The sequence below is a fragment of the Hibiscus syriacus genome, unplaced genomic scaffold (genome assembly GCF_006381635.1).
Source record: "Hibiscus syriacus cultivar Baekdansim isolate YM2019G1 unplaced genomic scaffold, ASM638163v2 tig00110013_pilon, whole genome shotgun sequence".
Lineage (NCBI taxonomy): Eukaryota > Viridiplantae > Streptophyta > Magnoliopsida > Malvales > Malvaceae > Hibiscus > Hibiscus syriacus.
In genome coordinates this window covers 2,458,011-2,475,753 of record NW_024062563.1, presented here as the reverse complement: position 1 = coordinate 2,475,753, position 17,743 = coordinate 2,458,011, and positions in this window count along the sequence as shown.

Sequence of the window (17,743 nt, the reverse complement as noted above, 5' to 3'; positions counted from 1 at the left end):
ATCCCATCCAACACTCTAGAACTAAGCACATTGAAATAAGACATCGCTTCATTATAGACCATGTCACTAAGGAAGATGTAGTTCTAGAATTTGTTGATACTTTGCATCATTAGCATATCTTTACAAAACCTTTAGATAAGGAAGATTTTGGACACTTAGGAGAGAATTAGGTTTAACTGACCTATCTTCACTTAGTGTAAAAATAATTTTAGCACTTTTAAGAATAAATGAAAAATGCTTAAATAATATTTTTGATTGCATTCTTGCTATTAGTTAGGGGGAGTTTATGATTCTTGATGAAATTAATTTTATGTTCAAATAAATATTAATTGATTGATTGAACATGATTAATTTTTAATATATGAGTTTGCCAATACCACTAGAGCTAATTAATTAGCATTTTGAGTATTTAAAACGGATTTTTGACTTTTTGTGCTTCATGCACCGATGCACTTAACAATGCATCGATGCATCCCTTTGAATGTGCATCGATTCATCATGTTGATGCACCGATGCACGCCTTGAATGTGCATCGATGCACAGGGTCATGCATCGATGCATCCATCGGGTTTTGGAGTTTTAAAGGCTTAATTTTTCTTATTTATCTTAAACCCTAAAAACTATTCTCTCTAGCCGTTCATCCCTCTCATTCTAAAAATATTTATTCTTGCTCAAAATCAATGATTTTTCGTTGGAATCTTCAAGCTTTTCAACTTTCAAACCTGCTTCAATCATTAAATCGTGCAAAACAACTCCTCATCCCTCTCAATCCAAATTTTCAAGGTATTTTTCTAAAAACCTCTATTTTACAAATTTTTGATTTTAGAACTAGTTTTAATTAGTTCTAGAATGTACATTATATCGGGCATTAATTGATTGTTGATTCTAAACAAGTTTTAACAACCAATTTCTTAAAAAACACACAATTTTTCAAAATTGATTTGAATTTCGAAATTAAAAAAAATTCAAAATTTGAAAATCAGAAATATTTTTGATTTAATTGTTTTTGTCATAAAAACTATATTATAATCAAATATTGTTTTCAAATAGTTTTTCAAAACATGCCCATTAGGATATGGTTTAGAGAACCTTGAATTATTGAGGACTCATTTGAGTTTTGGGATTGATTGTGCATACATGTGTTTCAAATTGCACGTGATATTCCTTATTTCGATTTCCTTTAAACAATGTCAAATCTTAAACGCCCTAGAACTTCTTCGAGCCGTTCTCGTTCAAACCACCTCCTAATCCCATTCCTCATCCACTTTCATCTCTATTAGGATCTTATTTTAACATGCCTGAGCGTCGTAGAGATGAATTGTACTCTAGGTACAGAAATTCTTTCCAAACTTATAGAATTCGCGAAGAGCGTATTCCTTCGCTTCAAACCATGGTTGACATTGACTTCGAATACCTTCCGACTCTTAAAGCTTGGAAGTTTGATAAATTATTTCAGCTTAAACCTATCGTCTATCAACATTGGTCCTATTTTCTATTCCAATGCGGTGTATTCAAATGAAACTCAATGTGGAACTATAGCCATTAGATCCTATCTTTTAGGCCAATATATTAATATTGACCCCGAGACTATAGCTTTCCGATTTGGGTTAGATGAGTGGTGTATATAATGAGAATGAAAATGTCGAATATCCTTATGTTCCAAACTCCAGTGTTTGTACTCTACAATCTCATCACGATCGTTTTCTCCATTTGATGATCTCTTGGTGGTTTAGACCATCCGGATGTAGGTACTCCACACTTCGTGCTAGGGATTTATGGTGGATGTATTGTATTAAAAATAAAATCAAAATAAATCTGCCCCACATATATTCAGTCAACTAGTGGACATCGTAAACATTGTTCCTTCAAAACATGTTGAAACATTGATTTATGGATGTCTTCTTAGTAACCTCTTTATCAAACTTGGTCTAGAAGTCTCTCTCGACAATCCTATCCCACTCCAAAATCAAATCAATCTCACATCCTTGAAGAAAGCGGACTGGAAATAAGATGAGGTAACCGGTCAATGGGTTTTTTAGACCCGACAAGCAAACTTCGGAGCTAGTTCCTAACGAACTGCTCCTAGCTCTTCTCGTGCTCCTCCTCCTCCGGCTCCGACTGATGATCCTGAATTTCAACAAATTATGCAAGACATCGATGATCACGTACCTGATGACGAGCCTGTACCGGAACTAGCTCCACAAGAAGATCAAATGCCTCCGTATTTTTTTTCGTTTTTGGAGACATTTGATTTACGGTATGCGTCCATGGATTCGCGCTTCACATTTATTGAGTCCCAGCTCTCTACCTTGGGAGCTCGACAACCAAGACATCGATGATCACGTACCTGATGACGAGCCTGTACCGGAACTAGCTCCACAAGAAGATCAAATGCCTCCGTATTTTTGTTCGTTTTGGAGACATTTGATTTACGGTATGCGTCCATGGATTCGCGCTTCACATTTATTGAGTCCAGCTCTCTACCTTGGGAGCTCGACAACAAGATATGAATGATCGTTTGGATGCACTCTCTTGAGATGAGAGCTCGTTACCCTCCTCCTCCTCCCGATCCTTCATGATGAATAGATTTATCTTGCTTTGATTGTTTTTGGGTTGAACTTGAATTTAAATTGTTAAAACATTTGGATTGTCTTTATTTGATTGTTGGATGATTGTTTGAAATTTTATTTCATATATTTTGGTTGTTACAAATATGCATCTTTTACTTTTTAGTTGAAATAAGACCAATTTACCATTTCACATTTTATAATGAATATTGATATGAAACTAATGGCTAATCTCTCTTTTGATTGTGATCTTAGCAGCTTAAGCTATATATATAGATATTTAATCAATTGGCTAGGTTTTCAAAACCTTGTTTAAATCGATTTTAAGTCTTTTTTATTTAACAAAAAGGGGGAGAAGTGTTAAGTGTTAAAAGTTTTAAGGGAGAAGTGTTATAGTAAGGGGGAGTAATTTGGAGTAATTTTCAAAGTAATTTGATTTAATTTTCAAAATTGATTTCAAAAACTTATTTTCAAAGAAATCTTAAAATTACTTAAGAGTTTGTTATATCAAAAAGGGGGAGATGTTGAAAACATTTTGATGTTTCGATATAACAAATTAAGTTAAATGAATTTTAAGATTTTACAAATGATTTTCTAAAAGTATATCGATTATTACTACTCGATATCAAATTATTACTAAGTCTTTTAAGATCAATTTCAAACCTTACTAAATGTGTAAAATTGTGTTTTATCTTAATATATTTTTGAAACAATTTTCACAAAGTATTTTGAACCAAATCAAGCCTAAAATCTTTCAGAGTGATGCACCGATGCACCAATTCATGCATCGATGCACCATGAATTAAATTGAACATCGAATGCATTTCATGCATCGATGCACATACATGCACCGATGCTGAGGATGTTATGAAAACATCGAATGCATTTGATGCATCGATGCACCAGTCATGCATTGATGCACTCTGGCTATTTTGAAACATCGAATGCACTTGATGCATCGATGCACTCTTAGTGAACCGATGCACTAAGGGTCCAACGTCAATATATTTGAATTTACATGATGCACCGATGCACCATGGGTATGCATCGAGCACTGATGCTCCCAACTGCTTAATTAATTATTTTCACACTTAAACGGCTCTATTGACTCCACTAATCATCCCCAACATTCAAAAGTGATTCAAGGTGTATTTAAACAAGCTAAGAAGCCATTGATCAATAACAAGACATCAGGAACTAGAATCAAGAGAATCAAAGAGAAAGCATCAAACCTCAAGTTTAAGCATTTCAAGCCTATTTTTCATCAATATTCATTTGCTTTCAAGAACACTTATTGTGCTCAATTGTATTTATTCTTGAGTGTTCTTTCTTTGTTCTAGAATTGTGCAAACATATTTCCTTGTGAGGTTTTTCTTGTGAGTTTGCAAATTTGTAATCTTCTCTTTGAGAAAGAGTGTTCTCAAGAATTGGGGTATATTCTTGAGGGAGTTGTAAGGTTATCTCTTTGGCCTCAAAAAAGAACAAATTAATTGTGGAAAATCCTTAGTGTGGATAGCTACGGTAGTGGACATAGACTTTGTTGATAAAGTCGAACCACTTTAAATCGCTGTGCAATTACTTTCAATTTTCTGCAAAAGCTTCCACAAAATTTTAATTGCCAATTCACCCCCTCTTGGTCGATTCCATCATCGATTAACTCAACAAAATGGATTAAGAGTCGCCATCGATCATTTATTTTAGAACAAAAAGGTTGATCGGATACCTTATTTCTTACTTGGTCTGCGTCTTACCAGTGTGTCGGATTCGGAGTCGGTTTATAGTCAGGAAGGGTTAGCCCTTGAACTGCCCTTTCGGTACTATGTAATTCCAGTTGTCTTAGATTAAGAAAATTGTAAATTTAAATTAAAAGGTAAAAATTGATTTAAGTTATTTACCTTTGATTGGTTGAACGAAAAACCCTTAAAAGACTTAAATGTTAAGTTTGTAATGAGGGGTTGAATTGGATTAAATATAAATGCTGACTCAAAGAAGATAAAAATGATAATAAAATAAATAACGTGAAGAAACCAAATAAAATGATAAATAGACAAAACATAAAATAACCGAAAAAATGAATAAGAGAAGAGAATAGAATAAAATATACAAAACGTAAAGAAAACACAAATAAAAAACAAAGACAAATGGAACGAAACGTACACAAAAGTAAAAAAAATAATAAAAATAAGATATCAATATATATACATATAATAGTTATCATAGTTAATAAAATAAGGAAAAACAATAGTTAAGTAAAATAACAAAGATACATATTATGTAAAAATAAATATATACATATAAGTGAAATAAAAGAAAATAATAAATAAGATATAGTGATAAAATAGTTATAATAAATAAAAAATATAATATATACATGATAAAGTAAATAAATATCAGGTAAAAATAAATGAAAATAAAATATATAAAAATGAATAAATAATATGAAAATAATAAATAATAATAGTATAGGGATTAATCGGAATGAAACAAATTAGTGGCCAGATCAAAAGAAAACAAAGTTTGAGATCAATTTAGGGTGAATTTGGATTTAAATAAGGCTTTAAAAAATGCTAGGAGCCAAAGTGGGGATTTGCCCATTAAACGTTAAAAACACGCGGACCTTATGCGGGTATAAGTCGGGTCGGGCGGTCTGATGGCTTAGTATTTAAGTTAAAAAATTAAAGTTCCCCTCATTTCTCTCTTCTTTAAACCGAGAGAGCCCCTCCCCTCTCATTTTCTCTCATATGTTCTAGAGAGAGGAAGAACGAAAGCTTGGTTTCCCAGAAACCGGCGGTTGCATCCCCTCACACCGCCGCCGCCGCCGCCGCCGTCATCGACGGCCAAAAATATTTCTTTTTATTTTCCGAATACTTTCCAATTTCTTTTTCAAAAATCAAAACCCCTATTTTTTAAAATACAAGCCTCGGGGGTAGATCTAAGTTCGAAAGTCTAGAAAAAAATCCTACCCCCATGTTCATCGGCCTCTGTCAACCACAAAAAAAAAACCAAACCACGCATGCAAGTGGAAAGCAAAAACACCGGAGGTAAAGAAAAAAAATTACCCTTTTTATTCTCGTTTTGAAGTTACAAAATGCTTGTTTTCGATTGCTATCTACTTCATATTTTTGCTGGTATTTCCTCTGCGTATTTTCGTGGATTTCTGCGTGTAATCGTGTAAATCCCTGTGGATTGTGTGTAATCCCCCGACAAATGATGAAGTTTAGTTTATTTATAATAGATCTAAACCTATTTTTAACCTATTTTAAGACTCCTATTGGAACTAGAATCCTAATACTCGTTGGTTTCCTTGGTTGTTGATGTGGGTGCCGAGATTTCCGGCGATGGTTGCGTGCGGCGCGATGAAGGCTCGGGTGAAACCAACGACGCTGAAATGAGAGTTCAAAACCCTAATCTGTTTTAAGGTTTGAACCGAGGCAGGTTGCTGACTTGGTTCTGGTTTGTTTGTTCTGCTGGGCTACGTGTGCAATGTTGGGCCACTTTTATTATCTGGTTTTGGGCCTGAAAGAAAAAAACAATATGTTGTAAAAAATAATATACATAAATGTAGTAATAATATATGTATATATATCGTGAAGGGCGAAATCATGTGTCTACAGCTGTCATTCTTTGCTTATTATCGTGTAGCAAAAATAGGGCAAAGATTAAAGACACAGATTTCGTCCATATCGAATATCCTCTGTCGTAGAGTTGAAATCCGATATTAAGGTTGGTTTGTCATTCTGAATTAAGGTATGAAATGACTCCCTATTATTGTCTTGCGGATGACTCATTCGTTGCGAAGTCGAGTCTAAATCTTGGAATTGAGGCCGCAGTCTAGAATTTGAATCGGAATGTGGCTTCTCGTTGCCAAATTGTAGTCATATCCGGTCTTCTTCTCAGTTTAAGACCATGTTTGAAATTTGACTAAAAAATAATTCTTTGACTTCACCAAGTGGTTGATAGGAACTCAAGCTGAATGAGATCGAACTCAAAAGGTCTTCGTTGGCATACAGCTTTTCTCGACTTAAGCTATGCTGCAAATGATGTGCCTTTGAGCTAAGCGTAACTGAACTCGAAGATTCGATTTTTCAAAGAAACATTTTCAACGGTTTTTTTCAAGAGAAACAATTCAAGATTTTTTTTTATGTTTCAAGAGAAACGATTTCAAAGGTTTTCTGTGTTCAAAGAAAACGATTTCAAAGGTATTGTTTCAAGAGAACTGTCTCAAGAGAGACAAAACTTCCAAAGAAACTATCTCAAGGGAGACGAAATTTGTTTAATGTAAACATATTCAAAGATTTTGTTTCAAGGGAAACTGTTTTCAAAGTTTATTTTCAAGAGAAACTCTCTCAAGGGAGACAAAATTTGTTCAAGGGAAACTATCTCAAGAGATTCAATTCATTCAAGGGATATTTTTCAACGTTATGTTTCAAGAGAAACTGTCTCAAGGGAGACAATTTGTTTCAAGGTAAACTATCTCAAGAGAAACAAAATTAATTTCAAGGAAATATTTCAATGTTATGTTTCAAGAGAAACTATCTCAAGGGAGACAAAATTTCCTGCTTCGAGGGAAACTATCTCAAGAAGACAAAATTCATTTCAAGGGAAATGTTTTCAATGTTATGTTTCAAGAGAAATTGTCTCAAGGAGACAAAATTTTGTTTCAAGGGAAACTATCTCAAGAGAGACAAAATTTCAAGGGAAATGTTTTTCAATGTTTATGTTTCAAGAGAAACTGTCTCAAGGGAGACAAAATTTTCTGCTTCGAGGGAAACTATCTCAAGCGAGATAAACTCTTGTTTTAAGAAAAACAATATTGAGGGAAATAAATCTTCTTTCGAGTAAAACAGTCTCAAGTGAGACAAAGTATGTTTTAAGAAAACAATCTTGAGGGAAATAAATCTTCTTTCAAGTAAAACAGCAAGTGAGACAATGTCTGTTTTAAGAATGACAATCTCAAGGGGAAATAAATATTCTTTCAAGTAAAACAATCTCAAGTGAGACAAATCATCGTATTAAATGAGGTTTCTCAAGCGAGATACAATTTATATCGAAAATGTTGAATCTGAAGATGATTGTTCCCTCTTGATAAGGATGCCTTGTTGTCTTTTAATCTCATCTTCTCCTGAAAGATCTGTAAAATATATTTGGATGTAAATATCATGATGATGGATGTTTGATGTATGCCAAGATGAAATTTATTTGTTGTTTTATTGAATTTGTCCCAAAAGAGGATAAATCAATGTCTTTATTGCACATGATGATGCAAATATGCAAATTTCATGTGTAATGTATGCATGTTTAATGCATATGCGAAATATGTTAGGGTTTGAAAGAAATCTCAATCTCTGGTTGTCAGTCTTGATGACTCTTACCCTGGAATCTTGAATTTCTTATTCTTGATCTTGGATTCTTCAACATGTTTAAATCTGATGTACAAAACGTTGATCTTGCTCCAAAAAATTTGCCCAAAATTTGGCTTCTCTTGCCCCACTTCAATCTTTGAGCTTCAGGGAGATATTCATTGATTTTCAAGATATGCTTCTAGAGAACTTATCTTGTTTGAAAATTTTTCCTTCTTATTCAAAATTTTGAAAATTACCGAAAGAATTTTTTGAAAATGTTACTTCTTTATAGGTTTCACAATTGAAGCAAATCATAAAACATGAGTTCATTGGATATCAAAAGAATCAAATGCTCTTTTAATTGATAGCTGCAAATATTGACAAATATCAAGATCGAAAGTTGGTTTAGAGGTGGGTTTTTGTTTCATCTATTGGCATTTTGATCGGAGGCGAACAAAATGACACATTAACATAATCCATGGCTAGACCTTTCAGAATACTTCTGTTTCAGTTCTCTGAAATCTTCTATTGTTCAAGTTGTAAGCTCCTCTAACAAAGGTAGTGTGAAATATCGGTCTAAAAATGAGATTCTTGAGTGCTCGTGTATTTGACTACAACAGGTGTTCCTTAACTCTCTTAGTCCCTTTTACCGAAACTCCTTATTTAAATTTGCCATTGTCTGGCTAGGTGAATCATAAAGCTGGGGCGTTTAACCAATTGCTCTAGAGGGACAGCTCAATATGTAAATACCTTTATCAGTTAGCTGAATCTTATCCATAATCTGGGCATTTAACCAATTTCCTTAGAGGAACAGCTCAAGCTTTATTGTATAGTATAATCATCTTTATCAGGCTAGCTGAATTATCCATAAAGCCGGGGCGTTTAACCAATTACTTTAGAGGGACAACTCAAGATTTATTGTATATAAATAATATTATAATGTGGGTATACGATTCCAATTTCTTAAGTTTGTTAAGAAGAACCTGTTATAGTCTAGGTGTTTTTTTAAGGTCAAAAAATCTCATCGTTAGAGTTCAATTCCCAAGCAATTGACCTAAACTAGATTCACCTACTTGACCATTCCATCTGAGAAGATCATGATCATCATTGACGTCATTAACAGAAGTAGAAACCAATTAGCTTTGTAATTTCACTAGATGCCCCATTTTATCCGCTCCTTGATGGGCTCTTCATGAGAAGAGAAACTAGCTCGATCCCGTAAGAGAAGGGCATTAGGATCAAGGGGTCCTTGTTTTGTGGGTTCAATCTTGTCATTTGTCAAAGATTTACAACCTCAATTATTAAATAGCTTTTAATTAAGGTGATATTCAAGGAATTCAAGATTAAAATTTACTCATTTCCTAAGAATAAAGCATTAGACTTAAAAACGTTCACACATAAGAAGTACGAAAGAAAAACAAGTTCAAACAAGATGATATGCTTGATAATGCAACAAAATTCCTGATGGATGCCCCATTTGACTCTCAATTAGAATGCCCTATTACACATTGAAAGTCCATGCCCCTGAATCGATCAGATCTGGACCTACGTTTCAATGCCCCACAGTTCTCAGTGTGTGCCTGAGCTCCCAATATGATAACTGCATATGGCATTAATATCATGGCCTTCAGGATATGGGCCTCTCTAGGTTTGGATTGAACTGGAGTCACAAGATTCTCTCAACTAGCGTTGGGAGCAACTCCTTATATGACATTGGATTGGACTGATGCGAATTTTTCTTTCCTTGGTTCTCTCTGAGTTTGTTTAGAAGTACCAGATGGTATAACAACAGTGATTTTCGAACTTGAGATCGTAACCTTTGTTGGCGTTGTAGTGTGACATTGTTGATCTCTCGCTCTTTTTCTTCATGGGAGGCTTATCACTGGAGTCACTTCCCTCAATTTTCCTTATTATAGCTAGCTCGATCATCTCACCAGTCATAATATGAGAAAGTTCCCGATGTAATTGCCACCAGGTGTCAGAAGTAAGGTGCCTTTAGGGTCTATTCAAACAGCTTTCTTGTTTCTTTTTCATCCAAGGGTGGATGAACTTGCACAGACAAATCCCTTCAACGCTGTGCGTATTGTCGGAAACTCTCATTGTGCTTCTTCTCCAGGCCTTGTAGCATAACTCGGTCTGGTCTCATATCGAATATGCTTATATTTCCAGAAATGACTTGGCTAAGTCATCCCAAGTCTTGATATGGGTTCGACTGAGCTGGTTTTACCACCGGATGGCTGAGTCTGACAGACTCTCCTGGAAGCAGTGAATCAGGATTTGGTTATTTCTTCTGTATCCCGTCATCTTTCGGCAGAACATGGTGATGTGTGCGGATGGGTCGCTGTTCCCGTCAAACTTCTCGAATTCTGGGGACTTGAATTTTAGAGGAAGAACCAAGTCTAGGACTAGACTGAGCTCCGCGGCATCGACTCCAAGGTAGTCATGGTCTCCTTTAACTACCTTCATTTGGTCCTCCAATTGCTTGATTTTCTCTTCCATCTTCTTTGATTTGTTCTCTTCGTCCGAGTCTGGTATATGGTAATACCCAAATTGCTCTCAAGGTTAAATACAGAGAATGAGGGCTTCGTCTGGTGAACCTGCCCCAGGCGCACTGATCTGTTGTAAGCCAACTAACTTGGAAACGATCTAATCAACCAAGGACTCTTGGTTCTTCATTATTGTATTCAGAGTACTCCGACTGCTCTGGTTTATCTTATCTTCTAGCTCTCTCTGGAGCTTCAACATGTTCTCCTCGATCTGAGTAATTCTGGCTTCCATTTTCTTCTTTTTCCAAACGAGTGTTATACGGATAGGGTGTATCCAACGCTTGAGGTTGTGTATCCAGTATTTATTCCTTTATAAAATTCTTCCGTTGTTAATGCGAATGCACGAATGCAAAGAAATAACAAAATGCAACATAGTCTAAATGCATGATGCATGAAATGTTCGAGGCATTAATCAAAAAATGGTGCCTGTTATTGTGAATAATCCTTATGGGGACAAAAGTGCTTTATCTTTTTAAGAGACAAAAAAATATCCTGACAGCTTATGATAGTTTGACTAGTCTTCTGCCTTCTTCAGTCACTGATTGAATAATCTGTCGAACCGCTCCGGCTTCTCTGGATGAACCGTGCAAATGTTGAGTTGCTTTTTATACTAGCCCAAGAAGTCTCGAATGACTGCATCTCGGGCATTTATCTTTTGTTGAGCATGAATACATCATTGGAGCCCCTAACTGATAGGAACTATATAAAGTTCACTGTCTGCTCTTGAATTCGTCAGCAATGGTCTCCAATTTCAGCTATCGTTTTGTCATTGTTGTCTATGAAGGGACTCCTAGATCAGTAACCTTCGTCTTGCCCTGCAACCTTTGCCAGTCAGTTCTTCAAAGATAGACTTCATGTGTTTGATGTAGACCTAGTTCATTCTGAGTCCTTTATAATGCAGCAGAGTGATGTACTATTCAATTGTGGGCACCACGTCTTCTGGATTGAATGTGATATCGCCTTATAGATTGTCCTCTACATTTTCATCTCTTGTATTACACACCTTTGTCCATTAATTCGGATTATTTTGTGTTTAACAAATGCTTTTTAAGGGATCAATAGCCTCTTGTTATGATGCAAATGCTAGAAAACAAACACAAAGGCAACAAAAAGTTAGTAAAATAAATAAATAAAATGACGAAAGAAAAAAACCACAAAAAAATGGTTAGGGTAAAAATATCATAGGTTTTAGGATATGGTTTCGGGGTAGGCTCTAATTCTCCATGGTCTCCTGGTTTAGGTTCTAAAAAACGATACCCGAGTTCTCCTTGCCGGTGCCCCCTTGGCTTGCCAGACCCTTAGTCTTAAACCCATCACAGGCTTGTGTATACTAAGTTAACTCGAGAAACACATTCCCTTATGCCGCACGGTGAATAAATTAACATGAAGGCGTCGCTTTTACCCCACTTAAATAGGGTTTGGGGCTCGGGTTTTAGAGCCTTAGATGAAAAATCTTTAAGGGTTGAAATCATTAGAAAACAGTTAGTACAACTATTTACTCGAAAAATATAATCAAAAGTAAGCAATAAGGATCGAAATATTACCTTAAAATTTAAACTTACCATTTTCGTTAAAAAGACAACTGGAAATTACCTTAGCCTGACTCACTTACCTGTGTCCCCAGCGGAGTCACCAAGCTGTCGCAACCGTATTTCGGTTGGGCCCCAGAATTGGGCTTCGACTTAGGAAAATGGATTAGGAGTCGCCACCGATCATTTATTTTAGAACAAAAAGGTTGATCGGATACCTTATTTCTTACCTGGTCTGCGTCTTACCAGTAATGTGTCAGATTCGGGAGTCGGTTACAGTCGAGGAAGGGTTAGCACCCTTGAACTGCCCTTTCGGTACTACGTAATTTCCAGTTGTCTTAGATTAAGAAAATTGTAAATTTAAAATAAGAGGTAAAAATTGATCCAAGTTACTTACCTATGATTGGTTGAACGAAAAACCCTTAAAAAGACTTAAATGTTAAGTTCGTAAAGAGGGGTTGAATTGGATTAAGATATAAAATGCTGACTCAAAAGAAGATAAAATGATAATAAAATAAATAACGTGAAGAAACCAAATAAAATGATAAAATAGACAAAACATAAAATAACCGAAAAAATGAATAAGAGAAGAGAATAAGAATAAAAATATACAAAACGTAAAGAGAAAACACAAATAAAAGAAGCAAAGACAAAATAGAAACGAAACATACACAAAAGTAAAAAATAATAAAATAAAGATATCAATAATATATACATATAATAAGTTATCATAGTTAATAAAATAAGGAAAAACAATAGTTAAGTAAAATAGCAGAGATATACAAATTATGTAAAATAATATATACATATAAGTGAAATAAAAGGAAATTAATAAATAAGATGATAATGATAAAAATAGTTATAATAAAAAAACTTTTATATATATATATATATATATATATATACATGATAAAGTAAAAATAAAATATCAGGTAAAAATAAAATGAAAATAAAATATATAAAAAATGAATAAAAAAATATGAAAATAATAAATAATAATAGTATCGGGATGAAAGACAAATTAGGTGGCCATATCAAAAGAAAAACAAAGTTTGAGATCAATTTAGGGTGAATTTGGGATTTAAATAAGGCTTTAAAAAATGCTAGGGGCCAAAGTGGGGATGTGCCCATTAAACGTTAAAAACACGCGGACCTTATGCGGGTATGGGTCGGGTCGAGCGGTCTAATGGGTTTACTATTTAAGTTAAAAAAATTAAAGTTCCCCTCATTTCTCTCTTCTTTAAACCAAGAAAGCCCATCCCCTCTCATTTTCTCTCATTGTTCTAGAGAGAGGAAGAACGAAAGCTTGGTTTCCCAGAAACCGGCGGTTGCATCACCTCACGCCGCCTTACCACCGCCGATCATCGACGGCCAAAAATATTTTTTTTTGATTTTCTGAATACTTTTCCAATTTCTTTTTCAAAAATCAAAACCCCTTTTTTAAAAACACAAGCCTCGGGGGTAGATCTAAGTTCGAAAGTCTCGAAAAAAAATCATACCCCCATGTTTATCGGCCTCTGAGTTAACCACAAAAAAACCAAGCCACGCATGCAAGTGGAAAGCAACAACACCGAAGGTAAAGAAAAAATATTACCCTTTTTATTTCTCGTTTTGAAGTATACAAAATGCTTTCTTCCGATTGCTATCTCCTTCGTATTTTGTTGGTATTTCCTCTGCGTATTTTCGTGGATTTCTGCGTGTAATCGCGTGTAAATCCCTGTGGATTGTGTGTAATCCCCTCGTGACAGATGATGAGAGTTTACAGTTTATTTATAATAGATCTAAACCTATTTTTAACCTATTTTAAGACTCCTATTGGAACTAGAATCCTAATACTCGTTGGTTTCCTTGGTTGTTGATGTGGGTGCCGAGATTTTCGGCTATGGATGCGTGTGGCGCGAGGAAGGCTCGGGTGGAACCAACGGCGCTGAAATGAGAGTTCAAAACCCTAATCTATTTTAAAGTTTGAACCGGGGCGGGCTGCTGACTTGGTTCCGGTTCGTTTGTTCTACTGGGCTACGTGTGCAATGTTGGGCCACTGTTTATTATCTGGTTTTAGGCCTGAAAGAAAAAAACAATATGTTGTAAAAAATAATAATATACATAATGTAGTAATAATATATATGTATATCGTGAAGGGCGAAATCATGTGTCTATTTTTTTATTTTTTTACTTTTGTGTACGTTTCGTTTCCATTTTGTCTTTGTTTCTTTTATTTGTGTTTTCTCTTTACGTTTTGTATATTTTTATTCCGATTCTCTTCTCTTATTCATTTTTTGGTTATTTTATGTTTTGTCTATTTTATCATTTTATTTGGTTTCTGCACGTTATTTATTTTATTATCATTTTTATCTTATTTTGAGTAAGCATTTTATATCTTAATCCAATTCAACCCCTCATTACAAACTTAACGTTTAAGTCTTTTTAAGGGTTTTTCGTTCAACTAATCAAAGGTAAGTAACTTGGATCAATTTTTACCTTTTAATTTAAATTTACAATTTTCTTAATCTAAGGTAACTGGAAATTACATAGTACCGAAAGGGTAGTTCAAGGGTGCTAACCCTTCCTTGACTGTAACCGACTCCCGAATCCGACACATCACTGGTAAGACGCAGACCAGGTAAGAAATAAGGTATCCGATCAACCTTTTTGTTCTAAAATAAATGATCGGTGACGACTCCTAATCCATTTTCCTAAGTCAAAGCCCAATTCTGAGGTCCAACCGAAATATGGTTGCGACAATCCCCAGAAGAGCAAAAAAGGAACTGGGAGAAACCCTTGCTTTGGAAGCATTAACAGTGAAAAGGAGATCAACTTGGGGGTGAAAGAAAGAAAGAATCATAACATAGAGACAGAGTGAGAGAAAAAAGTATGAACCGTGAAGTGTGAAGGTGAAGAAAGGCACAAATTCCGCTGTGTCTGTGCTCTAACCAAAGGAATCTCTTTCACTTTGCAATTGCATTGATTTCTTTTGGGGTTATTTTCCACAGATTCTTCCTTTTCATTTTCTTTCCATCGTGCAAAAGATAAAGTCGTTCACAACGTACACGATAAAAGCATATGCAGTAAATGAGTGAAAATCAGTAATTCTAACAAGGTACTCTATGGAGTTTATTATGGGATTCAAAAAAGGTTATGAAATTCAATCTCAAAATGTGGGCAAAATGGGTGTAGTTTGAGCATACAATCGGCATTTTCAGGGACAGAAAAAGAACCTTGAATTCCTCGATTCGTGGTATGAAGTCACAATTAAAACCCCCCCAAAAAAATAACGCAATAAAACCAACTAAATTCAATAATGAATCAGTTTCACAAAACCCCCAAATTTCACAGAAACACACAAACAAAACCCCATGGCCGATTATTATAGAAAGAAAGTAGGGTGTGACAGAGAAGAAAAACATACCTGCAGGTCGTTGGCGACTGGAAGAGTACGACAACAGCGTAATGCCACGTTGGTGGTCATTGGGCTATGGTGGTTGCTGGGTTAGGATCTGGAGAATTAGGGATCGGGTAAGAGAAAGGGAGGAATATATTTATCATTTTACGGCGTTTACAGGAAAAAAATGCCACTAATGTATGTGATTTTGCGGCGTTTTTAACAAACGCAACTATGATGAACTCTATTACGGCATTTGTATAAAAACGTCGTTATCGTACTACTATGTTGCGGCGTTTTTGTGAAAAAATATCACTATAGATGAACTTTATTACGGCGTTTGTATAAAAACACCGCTAACGTATTAATCTGTTGAGGCGTTTGTTGAAAAACGCCACTATAGATTAACCCTATTGTGACATTTTTGTAAAAACGCTGTTATAGTACTTCTCTATTGTGGCGTTTGTATAGGAAACGCCACTATAGATGAACCTCATGCGATATTTTGTATAAAAACTCTGTGAAAGTACTACCATGTTGCGGTGTTTGTTGAAAAACGTCACTATATTTAACCTCTATTGCGGCGTTTGTATAAAAACGCCGCTAAAACTACCATTTGTGGCATTTAGAATATAAACGCCGCTATACATTTAAAGTTAGTGATATTTACCCTCAAAACACTGATGTATAACAGTTTTGCTATAGTGACATAATTCAATATCTTTTTCGTTAGTTTTATTTTCTTATTATTACATTTTATCATGTCATATATTTATCTTAGTCTTGCCATTTTCAGGGTTTGTGTGAAAGAAGATCTTTTGTTTTCTTGGTGGTTTTTTCAACTTTGAAAGATATCTGAAGACAAAATTTTATTCAAAAGTAACTTTCGTATTTTTCGGAGGAAGGTTCTTTGAAAGTTGCACTTAGTTTTTTTTTAATTAATCACGGGTATCCGATCTATTGACCGATTAATTCAGATCAGGTACTGTAGAGACAATGACGACCCTCCCATATTTGTCCTCATATTTGTATTTAGAATGTTCTTTCATTTTTTTACAATTATAATTTTTTAATTTTTATAATAAATTAATTCTTATTAAATTAGATGATATTCAAATAAACTAAGACTAAAATAATGCGTCAATTAAATTTTTATTTTAAAATTTTAATTGATGAGAAATTTTTATTCAAAACTGCTTGATTATAATCTTATTAGATAAGGGTTAATTTATTGTATAAACCTTTTGGTTTTAATAGAAAAATTTTAGTTCATTACTATTAGAGTTAAAATTTTCACAAGCAAAAGTAAAATATTGTTTGTATCCTTAGGAGATATTAAAAAATAAATTAAAATAATCGACCGGTTGATTTAGTGAGATTAAATATTATATTTCTTAAGCGATATCATGAGATCAAATCGTGATATTTGCATATGAAGTAAATTGGGTTAAGAGGATCGTCATATATTAGACATATACGACATTAGATTTAAATTATTTAATTAATAAATCAATACAAATAATTATAATTATTTCTAAATAAACACATGTTATCCATCTAACACTATTTATTCGTGGATTTCAAAATTTTCACACAATGGATAGAGTAATAACTCATCTAATATTTATATAGACTTAATGACATACTTTAGTTCCAACTTCTTAAAATAGTCATTTTAATATTTAAAGTTTTCTTTATTTTCTTCTATCTTTGAATTTTTATTTATTTTTCATCCAAACGAATCATTTATAAAAAGAAAAGTTAACGAAATCATTACACGAACGTCAACTATTTCATCTTTTGTCAATATTGGCATTAATCATCTCATCATTTTATAGAAATCTAAAAATGGTGAAATATTTAAAAAAAAACACATGAATATATAATATTATCAAGAAATTGAATTTTTTAAAAATTATAGAAATCAGAAAATTATATAAAAAATATATATGTACAAAAATATTAGAAATTACAAATCATTTTCAGTCTATTGATGTGAATAACGCTTACAATTATTCATAAATATATATATAAAATTTCATGCTATGTATAATTTATATATTTATCGTTAACGCAATTTTTTTTTTTTTGATAAGTAAGTTTTATTTCCAAAAGAGCAATGTTGCTACAACAAACATCCCTAAAGGGAGAACCAAATACTAACAACAAAAATGGTTAGTCAATGCCCCAATAATAGCATAGAATACAATTAACATTATCAATTCTATTGATATTTTTACCTCTAAATTGTATTCAGACCAGCACTTTGATGGAAGACAGAACTTGATCGACTTCTCTGGAGCCACGATGGTAGATTCTTCTATTTCTCTCCTCCCATATCAAGTAGATGAACGAAGTCCAAGCTAGTTTCAAGATTGTA